The sequence below is a fragment of the Dryobates pubescens genome, chromosome 5, assembly GCF_014839835.1.
Source record: "Dryobates pubescens isolate bDryPub1 chromosome 5, bDryPub1.pri, whole genome shotgun sequence".
Lineage (NCBI taxonomy): Eukaryota > Metazoa > Chordata > Aves > Piciformes > Picidae > Dryobates > Dryobates pubescens.
The window spans coordinates 13,994,909-14,011,355 of record NC_071616.1 but is presented as its reverse complement, the minus strand read 5'-3'; positions in this window follow the sequence as shown (position 1 = coordinate 14,011,355).

The window sequence follows — 16,447 nt, the reverse complement described above, 5'->3', positions numbered from 1 at the left end:
ACCACCTGGACATTGTGATTCTGGGCAATCTGCTGTAGGTAACCCTATTTTAGCAGGGAAGTTGGACTAGATGATCTCCAGAGGTTCCTTCCAACCCCTACCAGTCTGTGATTCTCTAACTCAGGCTTTGGTGGTTGTGAGCAGTCAGAAGGTGGTTGGGTTTTGCTCTCTTCTTTGTGGTACTTCAATATTTGTGCATTTGCTATCACTCATGGTGTTTTACAACTTAAAGTGAGCTGCTGAACAAAGCAAGATCCATATTGCCCATGTTAGCAGCTACCAAGCAGAACTTGTGAATTTCCATGAAAAATTTATTGCTGCTTTTTCCTTCCAAGTGTCTTACACTCAAAGAACAGCAAAGCTTTCCTTGTACAGAACTCATGAAAATGCTGCTGCCTATGTTAAATAAGTGCAGTTGCATGAGCCTTAACAAGGTTAAGTGCTGGGTCCTGCACTTGGGTCACAACAATCCCATGAATGCTCCAGGGTTGGGGCAGAGTGTCTGGAAACTGCCCAGCAGAGCAAGACCTAGTTGACAGCTGTCTGGATATGAGCCAGCTTGTGCTCAAGTAGCCTAAAAGGCCAACAACATCCTGGTTTGGATCAGCATAAGTGGGGCCTGTAGGACAAGGACAGTGACAGGTCCCCTGTACTGGGCACTGGTGAAGCTACTCCTTGAGTAAAGGGTTCAGTTTTGGGTGTCTGACTCCAAGAAAGACACTGAGGGGCTGGAGCATGTCCAGAGAAGGGCAGTGAAGCTGGTGAATGGTCCAGAGAACAGGGCTGGTGAGGAGCTGCTCAGGGAACTGGGGTTATTTAGTCTGGAGAAGAGGAGGCTGAGGAGAGACCTCACTGCTCGTGGCAACTTCTTGAAATGAGGTTGAAGCCAGGTGGGGATTGATCTCTTCTCCCAGGTAAGAAGCAACAGGACAAGAGGAAATGGCCTCAAGTTTCACCAGGGGAGGTTTAGGCTGGATATGAGGCATTGGAACAGTCTGCCCAGGGAGGTGGTGGAGTCACCACCCCTGGAGACGTTAAAAAACCCCACATGTACAGATGGCATTTTGTGGCATGGTGTAATGGCCACGGTAGTGTTCGGTGGATAGCTGGACTTGATCTTATAGGTCTTTTCCAACCAAAATCATTCTATGATTCTCTCTCTGACACATGGAGCTGGAGAGGGAGTGCTGGTAGATGGTTGCATAGATTCACATGAAATAGGCAGATTCCCACTATCTTGGTGTTGATTTGTGAGATATTGAGATCAATGACTTCATAAAAGACTTTGCAAGTCAGAATAGCTGCGTAACGTGACACCTAGCACTTCAGCATTATTTCATACATCATACCTTACTTCATTTCACATTTCATACTGTATTTTATACCCTCTCCTTCCCAAGAGAAGGACCTGTGAGTCCTCATGGACAGAAAGGTCACCATCAGCCAGCAATATGCTCTTGTGTGCAAGAAGGCCAGTGGTCTCCTGGGGTGCACTAAGAAGAGTGTGGCTAGGTCACAGAGGGAAGTTCTCCTCCCCCTGTACTCTGCACTAATGAGGCCACATCTGGACTCATTATGTCCATTTCTGTGCTCTCTAGTTCAAGAGAGACAGGGAACTACCAGAGAGAGTCCAGTGGAGGCTATAAAGATGCTGATGAGACTGGGGCATCTCTGTGAGGAGGAAAGGCTGAGAGACATGTGGGTGGTTCATCTCTATAGCTCTCCACTGGACTCTCTCCAGTAGTTCTAGATTCTAGAATCATAGAATACAGGCTTGGAAGGGACATCAAAATCACCTAGTCCCCCCATTTCTTGCCAAAATCTCCTTGCAGGAGGTGCTCTGGGTGTGGAGGAAAACTTGGTGGCTGCCAGAGTGGCTTCTCCCCATGCCTCGGTGTTGGACCCATCTCTCCCTCCAGGAGCCTTCTCTTATTGGGTTAGGAGAACCCCCCCCAAGACCAAATCCTGCATTTCTCTTTGAGGAAAGGCTCAAACAGCGAAACCCATCATAGGCTCCATGCCAAAGAGCAAGCTGTGAGTCTGGCTGTGCAGGCCAAAAGCCGTCATAGATGTGACAATAGCGGCCTGGGCTTTAAATTTGACAACAGAAGCATTTTTGTTATCTGCAGGCTATGCTGGTGTGCTTCTCTCCCACAGTCTGAAATCAATACGTGAAGCTGTTCTGCATATTTATTACTCTAGCTGCAATGTAACCACTTGGGCATCTCCTTGCAAGAGTGGTTCACATCCCTACAAAAATATATCTGCTTTTAGTGGTTGAAGCTGGAGGGGAAAAAAAGTACCCAGCAAAAACTATGGGAATAACTTTATGAAGAAAGCTGAGTCCACAGAGTCCCTTTAAAGCTATTAAATAGCATGGATTCCTGAAATCATTTTGGTTGGAAAAGATCTGTGAGATCACTAAGTCCAGCCATTCTCTAATTCTACCAAGGCTGGTGCTAAACCATGTCCCTCAGCACCACATCTCTGCCTTTTCAACACCTTCAGGGATGGTGATTTAACCACCTCCCTGGAGATCTTGTTCCAGGGTTTGAGGCTTGTTCTGGCATTTCCTCTTGTCCTGTTGTTTGTTACTGGGGAGAAGAGACCGACCCCTACCTCTCTCCAAGCCTCCTCTCAGGGAAGTCTAAAGAGCAATAGCAATCACAGAATCATAGAATGGTTTGGAAGGGATCTCTAAGGATCATCTAGGCCAACCCCACTGCAGTCATCAGGTACACCCCCAAGATGATCCGCTTGCTGAGAGCCCCATGACCATCAAGCCTCACCTTGAATGTCTCCAAGGATGGGGCTTCCACCACCTCTCCCAGACAACCCGCTATAGTGTTCCACCACCCTCACAGTAAAGAACTTCTTCCTAATATCCAATCTAAATCTGCCCTTCTCTAGTTTCAAACAATTGCTCCTAGTGCTACAAGCCTCTGTAAAAAGTTCCTCCCCAGCTTTATTGTAGCCCCCCCCTTCATATACTAGAAGGCCACTTTAAGGGCTCCCTGAAGACTTCTCCAGGCTGAATGACTCCATTTCCCGCTGCCCATAGGACAGGTGCTCTAGCCCTCTGATCATCTTCATGGTTTCCTCTGAACTCTCTCCATCAGGTCCATGTCTTTCTTTTGTTGAGGGTTCCACAGCTGGCCACGGTACTCTAGGTGAGGTCTCACCAGAGCAGAACAGAGTTGCATTGTCACCTCTGAACCTGCTGGCCACGCTTCTTTTGATGCAACTCAGTCTTAGTCTAAGGGCATGTGGTGGGTTGAAATTACCCCCAAAATGGAATTGCCAGACTAGCTCAGTTGGAAGCAAATGAGGATATGTTTACAAGCAAAACTACAATTGAGAAATATGAAATGCAATGAACATGGACAAATGAATGACACTGCCTGAGTTCATTCAGGCTCAAATGCTATTTTATCTTGAACTGTAACATCCTGACTCTCTGTTTGGGTTTATGGGGAAAGTCTTAGACAAAATTTGCTCTGGGCTCTGGTGGGCCAGGGACCTCAGAGAAGATTGCTGTAAGTCTGTTCTTTGGCTGGCAGCACCTCTTGGTTTGCTTGTTGTCTATCTGTGCTTCCTTTTAGTATTTTGTCTGGTTCAAAAGCTTGCCATTCCTTAAACTTAGTGAATAATAACAACAACATCAAGCAAAGAAACCCAACCCTCTCAAACCCCCTCACACACTGGAAAATGCTTTCTGAACTTCCACACCTTTTCTCCTGCACTCTGGGGAGCTGTTAAGCGCCTTCAGAGGAGTGGGAATGGTGAAGGCTGGCATTATGCATGCCCATAAAAAAACAGGACACACTTCAAAGAGGAAGGGAATTTTCCTTTAGACTTCAGGGGAATTCCACTGAAGCTTGGAATAGTTAGATACTTCAAGTTTTCTTCACCAGGAAGTTTCCTTCCTCCTTATCCCTAAATTCACAGGTCACAGCCCCAAACCTCCTTCAAATGATTGCTGTTTGCAGTGGAGACATTTGCTGGATTCCTCACAGCCAGCAAATGTCTAAGCTGTGAACAGTCATTTGAAGGAGGTTCAAGGCTGTCACTGCTTTTACAGCCACATGAGGTGCTAGGGAATGCATGGATGCATCCTACTCAAAGGTTGCTAAATTCTGTTTCCTCAATGAGTAGAAAGGGTCTTAGTGACATGGGTGAAATAAGCAATGGTTGCTTTACCCTGTAGTTTTTTGTCTAAGCCTTCCTGTAGACAGCTTTAAAAGAGATTATGCTTGTAAGTGAAGGGCTGTCTTTGGGGCATCTTTTTTCCCCAAGTTCTTAGTTAATCTTGGCTTCCTGAAGCATTGCTAAAGATAAACACTTCACAGAGGAGCAAAGATTTCCATTTAAGAGCAGGTGAATCCTGTTTGGTAGGTAGGTAATCTTCACTAAAGCTTTCTGAAACCAACAGGAGCTTTTAAAGCCAGTTACAAGAAGCCATGTAAAGAGTTGTCTGGAAGCAGACAAATCAATAGCTATTGAGAGTCCTAAAGCTGAAGGAAATCCCACCACTCCTCTCCATTTAGCAACACTGACTGCTCTCCTCCCAGTAGGACTTCCCCTGGCAAGGAAATCTCAACACATTGTGGTGTGCGTTTGGAGATTGGGAGAGCAGAAGTAGTTTGGGGGCCATTAGTTTAATCTGGAGAAGAGGAGGCTGAGGGGAGACTTCATGGCTCTCTACAACTCCCTGAAGGGAGGCTGGAGTGAGTTGGGATTGGTCTTCTCTCCTTAGTGTCAGGTGATGGGAGAAAATGGCCTGAAATGGTGTCAAGGGAGGATTAGGTTGGATATTATGAAAAATTTCTGTCCTGCAAGAGTGGTCAGACATTGGGACAGGCTGCCCAAGGAGGTGATGGTGTCGTCATGCCTAGAGGTGTTCAAGAAAGGTGTGAATGTGGCACTGTGGGACACGGTTAATGGCCATGGCGGTATTAAGTTTATGTTGTGGGCTCAATGATCTTAGAGGTCTTTTCCAACCAAAACAGTTCTAGTGATCCTTCAGTGGCAACTGCAGCTGCTTTTCTGCCACAAATAGCTGAGCCATGGCCAGCAAGCACAGCATTTTGTGAGGTGTTGTAGTCTTTGAGCTTCTTCTGAATCACAGAATACATTGGTTTAGAAGGGACCCTTGAGAGTCACCTTGTCCAACCCCACTGCAGTCAGCAAGGACATCTTTGACTAGATCAGGTTGCTCAGGGCCCTATCAAGTTTGACCTTCTATGTCTCCAGAGAAGGGATCTCCACCACATCTCTGGGCAGCCTGTTCCAGTATTTCACTACCTTCATTCCCCCTCGTGTCCAAATGCCTTAATTTGCTGGGAATCATTTTTAAGTCCTTGAGAGGCATTTTGTGAAATACTCATCTCATTTGGGTTTCAGTAGCCCATTAAAACATTCCTGGAGATGTGCACATGTGTGCTGTGTGGGTGAGGCTTGGCAACGTCATCTCGCTGGAACTCTAAGGTCAGAGCAACCTGGGAGGTTTAATCTTCTTCAAGCTGTGGTGTTATTTCCTTTGCTTTTTGCTGCTGTAATTGCAGCTTGCTTGTGTGAGTGATCTGGGTGAGCCACAATCTAAACTAGAGAGATATGGATTTGGTGGGTGGACTGACCAGTGGACAGGAATTGGTTGGATGATTGCATATAGAAGGTAGTGCACAATGGCTCAATGTCCAGATGGAGATGGGTGACAAATGGTGTCCCTCTAGGGTCTGTACTCAGACCAGTACTGTTCAATATCTTCATCAATGATATAGACACTGGGATTGAGTGCATCCTCAGCAAGTGTGCAGATGATACCAACCTGAGTGGTGTGGCTGACAAGACTGAAGGATGGGATGGGTGCCATCCAGAGGGACCTGGACAGGCTGGAGAGGTGAGCTGCGGAGAATCTCATGAGGTTCAGTAAGACAATATGCAAGGGGCTGCACCTAGGTCAGGGCAACCCTTGCCATCAATCCAGGCTGGAAGATAGAATAGAATAGAATAGAATAGAATAGAATAGAATAGAATAGAATAGAATAGAATAGACCAGGTTGGAAGAGACCTTCGAGAGCATCATGTCCAACCTATCATCCAACACCACCCAATCAACTAAACCATGCAACCAAGCATCCTGTGAAACCTCACCCTAAACACCCCCAGCAATGGCGACCCCACCACCTCCCTGGGCAGCCCATTCCAATGGGCAATCACTCTCTCTGTGTAAAACTTCCTCCTAACCTCCAGCCTAAACCTCCCCTGACGCAGCCTTAGACTGTGTCCTCTTGTTCTGGTACTGGTTGCCTGGGAGAAGAGACCAACCTCTGCCTCACTACAACCCCCCTTCAGGTAGTTGTAGAGAGCAATAAGGTCACCCCTGAGTCTCCTCCTCTCCAGGCTAATCAACCCCAGCTCCCTCAGTCTCTCCTCATAGGGCTTGTGCTCCAAGCCCCTCACCAACCTTGTTGCCCTTCTCTGGACATGCTCCAGCCAGTCAACATCCTTCCTAAACTGAGGGGCCCAGAACTGGACAATTGAGAGCAGCCCTGCAGAAAAGGACTTGGGGTTGCTGGTGTATGAGAAGCTGGACATGAGCCAACAAGGCACGCTTGCAGCTCAGAAGGCCAATAGCATCCTGGGCTGCATCAAAAGCAGTGTGGCCAGCAGATTGAGAGAGGTGCTCTGGTGAGACCTCACCTGCAGTACTATACCCAGCTCTGGAGACCTCAACACAAGAAAGACATGGAACTACTGAAGCAAGTCCAGGGGAGGGCCATGAGGATGATCAGAGGGCTGGCCTTTGAGGGTCTCTTCCAAACCGATGCTTTCTGTGGCTCTATGATAAAAGCCAAAAAAAAAAAAAGAAAAAGAATTTGAGAAAAGAGCTTGCTCAGATCAGGTCCATTCCTCTCCACAACCTCCTTAAAAGATGAAACCCACAAAGCTGCCATGCTTGGATAGGTTTGAAATGAGCTCCTGTCATCCTTTTCTGCTGCTCAGCTTTACCGTGAATTTATCTCACCGGCTTCTCTGTTCCCTGAACGGAATGTCCATTTAATCCATATGCAGCATATTTCTAATCACTCTTTTTATCTATTTATTTATTTATTTTCATTTGGCAGGGAATTCTTGGAACTTCCTTAAAGTAATCATTGGAGCAATTTATTTCCTTTTCGGAGGCCCTGAGTTCATTTCATCCAAATTTCTCAGGAGTCAAAAATCTTGTTTTAAATAAATCCAAAGAGCCCAACTACTTTTATGTCTTACAGCTCTCTTTTCAAATGCAATTAATTCTTAAAGAGTGCATAGCTTGAGAGCCAATAAAGAAGTCATTGTCCTGTCTTTTTATTTACTGTTGGAGAAGTATTTCATGTTGGGCTGAGACTGGTAAGGAAGTAGCTGCAGCTCTAGCAGCTAACTGATTTCCCAGTTTAATTTTTCAACTTAAATAACTTAGAGAATCATAGAATTGCTTCAGTTGGAAAAGATGGAATGAAGCTGGAGGTGGGGAGATTCAGGCTGGATGTGAGGAGGAAGTTCTTCACTGTGAGAGTGGTGAAGCCCTGGAATGGGTTGTCCAGGGAGGCGGTTGGGGCACTGTCCCTGGAGGTGTTTAAGACCAGGCTGGATGAGGCTCTGGCCAGCCTGATCTAGTGTGGGGTGTCCCTGCCCATGGCAGGGGGGCTGGAACTAGATGATCCTTGTGGTCCCTTCCAACCCTGACTGATACTATGATACTATGTCTAAGATCAAGTCCAAACTTCATACCAACACCACCATGGCCACTAAACCATGTCCCAATGTGCTGTGTCCACATGCTTCTTGAACTCTTCCAGGGATGGCAGCTCCACCTCCACAGAATCATAGAGTGGGTTTGGTTGGAAAACACCTCTAAGATCACTGAGTCCAACCATCAACCCAGCATCACTATAGCCGTTAAACCATGTCCTGAAGTGCCATGTCCATATGTTTCTTGAACACTTCCAGGCATGATGAACTTAAATGACTTCTCAAATTAATTGTGAATTACTGGCCTCAAGTTTACTTCCTATATTGTACAAGCCCATCCTTATCTCTTTAGAGAATATCAGGGAGTCACCATGTGAGGGTCACAACTCTATTGCTTGTGACTTGTCATCAAATGTTCAGGTTTGTATTGCCATAAGAAAAGGACCACAGGGACCCAGCCATTTCCCAAACCTCAGTACTCCTAAAACTGCACAGCTTGTGTGCAATTTCTGGCTTGTGTCAGCTCTAGTGTGACCAGCAGGATCCAGGGAAGTGATTGCCCCCTTGTACTCAGCAATGGTGAGCCTGCAGCTCAAATACTGGATTTAGTTTTGGGTATCTTACTCCAAGAGGGGCATTGAGGTCCTGGGGCATGTTCAGAGAGAGGCAAAAAAAGCTGGAGAACAGGACTTGTGAGGAGCAACTGAGGGAGGTTGTAGCCAGGTGGAGGCTGGTCTCTTCTTCCAGGCAACCAGCACCAGAACAAGAGGACACAGTCTCAAGCTGTGCCAGGGGAGGTTTAGACTGGATGTTAGGGAGAAATTCTTCATAGAGAGAGTGATTTGCCCTTGGAACGTGCTGCCCAGGGAGGTGGTGGAGTCGCCATCATTGGGGGTGTTTAGAAGGAGACTGGATGGGGTGCTTGATGCCATGGGTTAGTTAATTACATGGTGTTGGATGGTGGGTTGGACGTGATGATCTCAAAGGTCTCTTCCAACCTATCCTATCCTATCCTATCCTATCCTATCCTATCCTATCCTATCCTATCCTATCCTATCCTATCCTATCCTATCCAACTGGAGTTGTTTACCTGGAGAAAAGGATGAGGGGAGACCTAATTGCTCTCTACAACGCCCTGAGAGGAGAAGAATGTCTGAAGTTTTGGAGTAATTCAGGTAACTTTCTGCTTGCTGAAGCTATCCTCAGCTGAGGATAGATTAAATTCAAAGATGAAATCTGCCTAGAGGAGCTGATGATGATCAGAGGTTCATCTTTCCAAGCAGCTGTGGGACTGAGGGAAAACTTTGCTGTGAGGGTGCCAGAGGCCTGGAGAAGGCTGCCCAGAGAGGTTGTGGAGTCTTCTTCTCTGGAGAGATTCCAAACCCACCTGGACACTGTGATAGTGGGTAAACTGCTGTGGGTGCCCCTGCTTTAGCAGAGGAGTTGAACTAGATGATCTCCAGAGGTCCCTTTCAACTCCATCATTCTGTGATCCTATGAGAGTGTGCCAGTGTCAGTGTTGGTGATTGGTGCCCATGCTGCAGAATGAGCTTTCAGAGTTAATTGGGCAGAATGCAGGATAGAAATAACCTTTCCTGCTGTTTCCAAATTCTGAGGTCCACCTGCTGCCACCACCGCTGCTTGGCCAGATGGTAGCATCATTCATTAACGAAATAACTGACGATAACTGATGTGCTCCAATCCTCAGCACACAGCCTGTCATGGTTCCAACAGCTCCATCAGCATCCTTTCTGACTCATGAACACATTTCTTTGCAGCCATCATAGAACTGTTGAACTGTTGAGGTTGGAAGAGACCTTTGAGATTATCAGTGCCACCCTATTGTGTCAGCTTTGCAGAGTTGAATGAGTTGGGATGGCATTGATCTCGGGAGCCAGGCAGAACTGGGCAGGGAAGAAATGATGTGATGGTGCCAATTCTTAACTGCAGTACATGGTCTTGCTCTTTGCTCAAGTGTGGAGTCATGCTGCTCTACTCTGGTGTTGGCTTGTTGGGAGACTGGTTTGCAGAAGAGATTCTTCTATCTCAGTAATGAGAAAGAGTGTATGAAAGAGGGGGCTGGTGCTCCTTCTCTCTCCCTCTTTTTAATGACACTGGCATCAAAAGTGTGAAATAGTCTGAATTTAATTGCTGTTTTGATGAGCTCTAGACCAAACAGGAGTCATCAAAAATCTGTGCAAACTCAGCTCTCATCTTTCACAGCTAAGAACAAAGTATGTGGAGTGAGATAGAGAGTGATGTCATCTGTCCTCTTCCAAAATTAATTATACAGAATGTGTTTTGTCTCCACCAGACCAAAGCATTGATTGTACTGTGTAGAGGCCTGACATTTTCCCTTTTCCAGGGATTTTTGGAGCAGTAATTTCTGCAGGAATAAACGAGGCTTGGAGAGCAGAGAAAGAGATTCAGACAATGTGGTATGACAGAATCATAGGATGGCTTGAGAAGGAAGGGACCTTACAAATCTAGTTCCAACCCCTCTGCCATGGGCAGGGACACCTGTTACTAGACCAGGCTGCTCAAAGCCTCATCCAGCCTGGTCTTAAACATGAGTCCTTTGTGTGCAATGAGCACAAGGATGTTGTGAGAATGTTGCCAAAATGACAGCACCAAAAAATAGGGACTACCCAAAACAGAGAAGGGCAAAATGTCTGCAGGGCTTGGCAACACCTCAAATACTGGGTTTAGCTTTGGGTCTGTCACTCCAAGAGGAGTTGAGGTTCTGGATTTGGTCTAGACAAGGACAACAGAGCTGGGGAAGGGTCTGCAGAACAGGCCTTGTGAGGAGCTGCTGAATCTCTCCAGAGAAGGTGGATCCATAACCTCTCTGGGCAGCCTGCTGCAGGGCTTCAGCACCCTTACAATAAACTAGTTTCTCCACACATTCAGGTGGAACCTCCTGGGTTCCAGTTTGTGCCCATTGGCCCTTGGCCTGTCACTGGGCACCACTGGAAAGAGTCTGGCTCCATCCTCTTGGCTCACAATCTGGTCTGTTGGAAGGTGTCTCTGCCCATGGTGGGGTGGTTAGAACTAGATGATCTTTAAGGTCCCTTCCAACCCAAACCATTCTGTGATTCTATGATTTTTATTTTCAAGTGAGTGCCCAGAAACCTAACCCCAAACAAACATTATTCACACATCAGCTCATTTAATGCTCCCAGGAATCAGAACTCAAGTTCTGTAGGGTGATAAATTACCATGATTCCAATACCTACATTTTTTTAAGCTGAATAACCTGTAATCAGTTATCCAATAACACTGCAGGCAGGCTGAATAATTCAGTCTCATCTTTCTTCTAATGTTGGAAGTCTCTTGAAATGGACTGAGTCTTATCTTCTGCTATAGTCATTAAGGTGTCATTTAAAACCCACACAGCCTTTATGACATCTTTATGCCTCCCGAAGGATTAAATTATGAAGAGATAAATGCATTCCTTAAGTTTTTAGCAATGAATTCCCTATCAAAGGAAAGCAGCAGATTGGCATCTTTTTGGCTTGAAGCTCTTCATTAGTTTATATTTGGGCAAAGCTCATTTTGGGTCAGAGAACATGGGTGTTATTCACACCACAAAGATTTGTGTTGCTGTAGAGCCTTGACCCTACTTGGTGTTTTTTCACTGTCTTGCATAGCTCGATGCCAACAGTGTCAATGTAAAATGAAAGTGGGATCATGGAAAGGGCTGTTTTTTTTTTTTCCTCCCAGTATTCTGGGTGAATGTCCAATTTTAGAGTTCATAGAATCATAGAATTGGTTGGGTTGGAAGGGACCTTAAAGACCTCTGTAAATTCTCTATTGTTGTCTCTCTGTATGCAGCCTCATCAGCTTGGGTTGAGCAGTCTTTAGGTTATTGGTAAAATCAAAAGCATCTGTCAGGGTCAGAAGTCCAATCAACACCTATCACCCATCAGGGAACAAAGATTTCTCTTAGGAATAAATGTTAGGTCTAGTAGTAAACATCTTCACACTGAGCCTTCATTTTTGGTCCTACGGATAACTCAAAAGCTCTTCTGTGTTAATAGGAAGGCTTAGTTGTTGATGTTGTAATGGGGCTCAAAGAAGTCAGCCAGCTTGCATTGCTGGTTGCTGTCATGAGGAAGTGACCCTGAACATATCCACTATTTCATCCAGGCCTACACTCAGTTGCAGCCCATAAAGTAAAATGGTCCCACAACAAGTTTCCTTCTGTGGAATATGAGCAGGAATGAGAACTTGCAAGTAGAATGGTCTCAAAAATGCCATTTGTTGCTTCTGTTCTTCCATGAGATATATTCAAAACTTTGCTTTGCTTGTGAATTTTCCTGCATGTAGATTTTGGTGACAGAATCATGGAATCATTAAGGCTGGAAAAGACCAAGATAGTTAAGTCCAACCAGCACCACCATTCCCACTAAACCAGGTGACCAAGTGACACATTGACATGGATCCAGTGATGGTGACTCCACCACCATCCTGGGAAGCCTGCTCCAATGCCTGACCAATCTTTTGGGAAAGTAATTCCTTGTGGGAGAGATTGCAAAATTAGGGAGAGTGGAGATTGTGATAGAATAGAATAGAATAGAATAGAATAGAATAGAATAGAATAGAATAGAATAGAATAGAATAGAATAGAATAGAATAGAATTAACCAGGTTGGAAGAGACCTTTGAGATCATCGAGTCCAACCCATCACCTAACACTATCTAATCAACTAAACCATGGCACCAAGCACGCCATCTGGTCTGTTCCTAAACACCTCCAGTGATGGTGACTCCACCAACCCCCTGGGCAGCCCATTCCAATGGGCAATCACTCTCTCTATGAAGAACTTCTTGTTAACATCCATCCTAAACCTCCCCTGGTGCAGCTTGAGACTGTGTCCTCTTGTTCTGGTGCTGGTTGCCTGGGAGAAGAGACCAACCCCCACCTGGCTACAACCTCCTTTCATGTAGTTGTAGAGAGCAATAAGGTCCTCCCTGAGCCTCCTGATGCTCCTGTGATGACCTATCAAGGCTGTTAGACATCAGCTACAAAAGGAAAGCTTGGGAACTTCACTGCTTCCTGGTGATGCTACCAGAAATCCTAGAATCCCAGCATGGTGGGGTTTGGAAGGGACCTCTGGAGGTCGTCTAGTCCAAAACCCCTGCTAAAGCAGGATCACCCACAGCACATTGCCCAGGATCACAATGTCCAGGCAGGTTTGGAATCTCTCTGGAGAAGGAGGCTCCACAACACCTCTGGGCAGCCTGCTCCAGGGCTTCAGCACCCTTACAGGAAATCAGTTTCTCCTCGTGTTCAGATGGAACCTCCTGGGTTCCAGTTTGTGCCCGTTGCTCCTTTTCCTGTCACTAGACACCCCTGGAAAGAGTCTGACACTATCTTCTTTATCCCTACAGGTCCTTCAGCTCTTGCTAATAATTGATCAGATCCCCTCTCAGGCTGCTCTCTCCAGGCTAAACAGTCTCAGCCTTTCCTCCTCACAGAGATGCTGCAGGCCCCTCAGCATCTTTGCAGTCTCTCCAGGGCTCTCTCCAGTAGTTTCCTGTTGTCTGACCTGGGGAACTGAGGGAGATAGGTGGAAGCCCCTCTGCAGTTTTGGAGAGCCTCTTTTTCTTTTGAAGGCCAAGAGAAAAGAAGCATCTCAGAGAGCTGAGCTACGGAGACAATTCCTTCCCTTTGCACACAATAGAAGTACCAAGAGCTATTTTTGTCAGCTTAGCAGCTATTCACTCCTGATCACACACCAATTATAAATGGATAAGATAATGAGGTCTATTAAAATAATTTTTCATCAAGGTTAATAGATGAATAAGACAATTTAATGTTGACACATACATCTCCAGGATTAATTCTGTGGGGTGCTAAGTGAGCTGTCCTCATCCTAAGGCTGGCTTTGAGGATGCTCAGGCTCCACAGATGCCCTTGGAGAACCCAGCATAGCCTGTCACAGTTTGATTCTCCATGAAAGCCTCATCTTGCTGAAATATTTAAGTTATTTAAATAAGTGCAGGGACACATTCCTACTCGGTGTCCTACTTAATGCAGCATTAGTGGATTGGTCACCTCATGCTGCATGAATAATGGAAGTTACAGATTCAGCAATGTTTACAGGGATAAAAGCTGGAGCATTAAGTTCTCTTGTTTGTCCCCTCTGATCTTTGTGAGTGCTCCCAACGGCCACTGCATGCTCTCGGTGATGCTTTTGAGCCCTGCATGACCTGCATGTTGAAAATGTATTTTCCAAAATGGAAATAAACATTTCATAGATTCATAGGATGGTTTGGGTTGGAAGGGATCTCCAAGATCATCTAATTTGAACTCTGTGCCGTGGGCAGGGAAACCTCCCACTAGACCGGGTTGCTCAAGGCTTCATTCAGCCTGGCTGTGAACACCGCCAGGGAGGGGACATCCACAACTGAACTGGACAACGTGTTTCTGTGTCTCACCACCCTTACTGTACAGAATTTCTTGCTGATATCCCATCTAAATTTTCCCACCTCAAGCTCAAAGCCATTGTCCCTCATCCCTGTCAAAAGTGCTTTCCTGGTTTTCTTGCAAGCCCCCTTCAGGTACTGGTTTTGGAGAGCTGTCATTCTTCTGGTTAAAAATATTTTTAAGTGGTGCAGCTAGGGAGCTGGTCTAATTCCAGGAACTTAGGCTGTACTTCAGAAACAGTGAAAAAAAGTTGTCTAGAAACTTAACATAGGTTGGAAGTCCTTTGTCCAACCGGTTTGGTGAAAGCCTCAGGCTTTGTTCTGTGTCTCTGGAGAGCAGGTTGAATTAGCATCAGTCAGAGATGTGTGATGCACATCAGGGAGGACCATTCTGTGGTGTTCTCATTCAAATTAACCTGTTGGTTCCCAGCATTGCTCTTTTGTTTTGGACCAAGTGAAGTTCAGCATAGGTAAAGTGTCACAATCTGTTGTATAGGATTTGGATCATAGTATGGTTTGTGTTGAAATGGGAGTTAAGGTTATCTAGTTCTAACTCTCCTGCCATGGGCAGGGACACCTCCCCCTAGACTAGGTTTCTTAAGGCCTTATGTCCAACTTGGCCTTGAACACCTCCAAGGTAGGAGCAACTTTGACTAGACATAAAAACAAGCCCTGAAAATAATTGCAAATGATTTCCAGTGGGGCTTTCTTCTCCATTCTTGATCAGCTTTATAGAACTGGGGTTTTGCTTGAAACCCAGAAAGCTCAAGACCTTTCAGATCATGATTTTTTGTCTGTTGTTTCTGGGAAAGTTTCAAAAGGGGCAAAGAAAAGCACTGGAAAAACAGGACTTTTGAGAAATAAAGGATATGGTTTTTTGAAAGATGATGGTTGAGTGATGCAGAACTTCTTGTTAGCTGCTCCCCAAATACCTGGGGGGAGTCTAAGCTGTTCCGCTGTGATGCTTCCATGACCAAGACACGTGGCTTTTCTCCGGTGAGGCCAACAAGCAGCTCTGCTGTTCAGCTAAGGGCACAGTGGTTTGTGACATTTGATCAGAGATTTTAGGCATCAGACAGCTTGGAGACAAAAAAAACCCCTCAGTTGATTTCTAAGCCTGGAAGATAAGGAGACTTCAGCTCCCAGAACAAATTTACCAGTCGTCTATTTTGCCTGGCTACAGGTCTTGAACTTCCATTAATGTGTTGGCTAGACAGATTAACCCCTGTGCTTTTGGGAGCAAGAGGGCAGGCAAGTCCAAGTTTAAAGCTGAGACAAGATATCAAAATAGCCCAGAATACACAAACATCAGTCACAAACCCGATTTCCACTCTGGAATCACAGAAGGTTTGTGTAGAAAGGGACATTTAAAGGTCATCTAGTCCAACACCCCTGCAGTCAGCAGGCACATCCCCAACTAGAGCAGCTTGCTCAGAGTCCCACACAACCTGACCTTGAATGATTCCAGGGATGGGGCATCTCCCACCTCTCGGGGAAACATGGGCCAGTGTTTCACCACCCTCTGTCTGAACAATTTCTTCCTTCTCTCCAGTATGAATCTCTCTCTTTTAGTTCAAACCATCACCCTTGTCCGGTCACAACAGGCCCTGCCTGAAATCTGTCCCCAGCTTTCTTCTTGGCCCCTTTAAGCATTGAAAGGCCACCAGAAGGTCTCCCTGGAGTTGTCTTTTCTCCAGGCTGTACAACTCCAACTCTCTCAGCCTGGCCTCACAGTAGAGGACTTCCAACCTCCTCATCATTGCTGTGGTCTTCTCTTGCCCTGCTGCACCAGGTCCCTGTCTGTGCAGTGCTGGGTACTCCAGAGCTGGCCCCAGCACTGCAGGTGGGGTCTCAGTAGAGCACAGCAGAGGGGCAGAATCCCCTCCCTCCACCTGCTGCCCATGCTGCTGAAAATCAGCCCAAGACATGGTTGGGTCTGTTCTGGGAGCACATGGTGCCAGCTCATCTCCAGCTTTCTGCCTACCAGCACCCCGAAGTTCTTCTCATGGCTGCTCTCCTTTATCTCCCAACCTGGACTGATACAGGGTGGTTGCCCTGACCCATGTGCAGGACCTTTCACTTGGCCTTGTTGAACTTCATGAGGTTCATATGGGCCAACTTCTCAAGTGGGAAGTGCCCAGTAACAGCCTTGCATGGGGAGAAGGAGCACTGAATACAAGCAGGAAGGGTGCTACTGAGCCTGGTTGACTTCAGGTTTGTCTTCCCACTGAGTAAATGCTTTTTGGATTGCATTTACATGTAGGCACTTAAAGCCAAGCTAA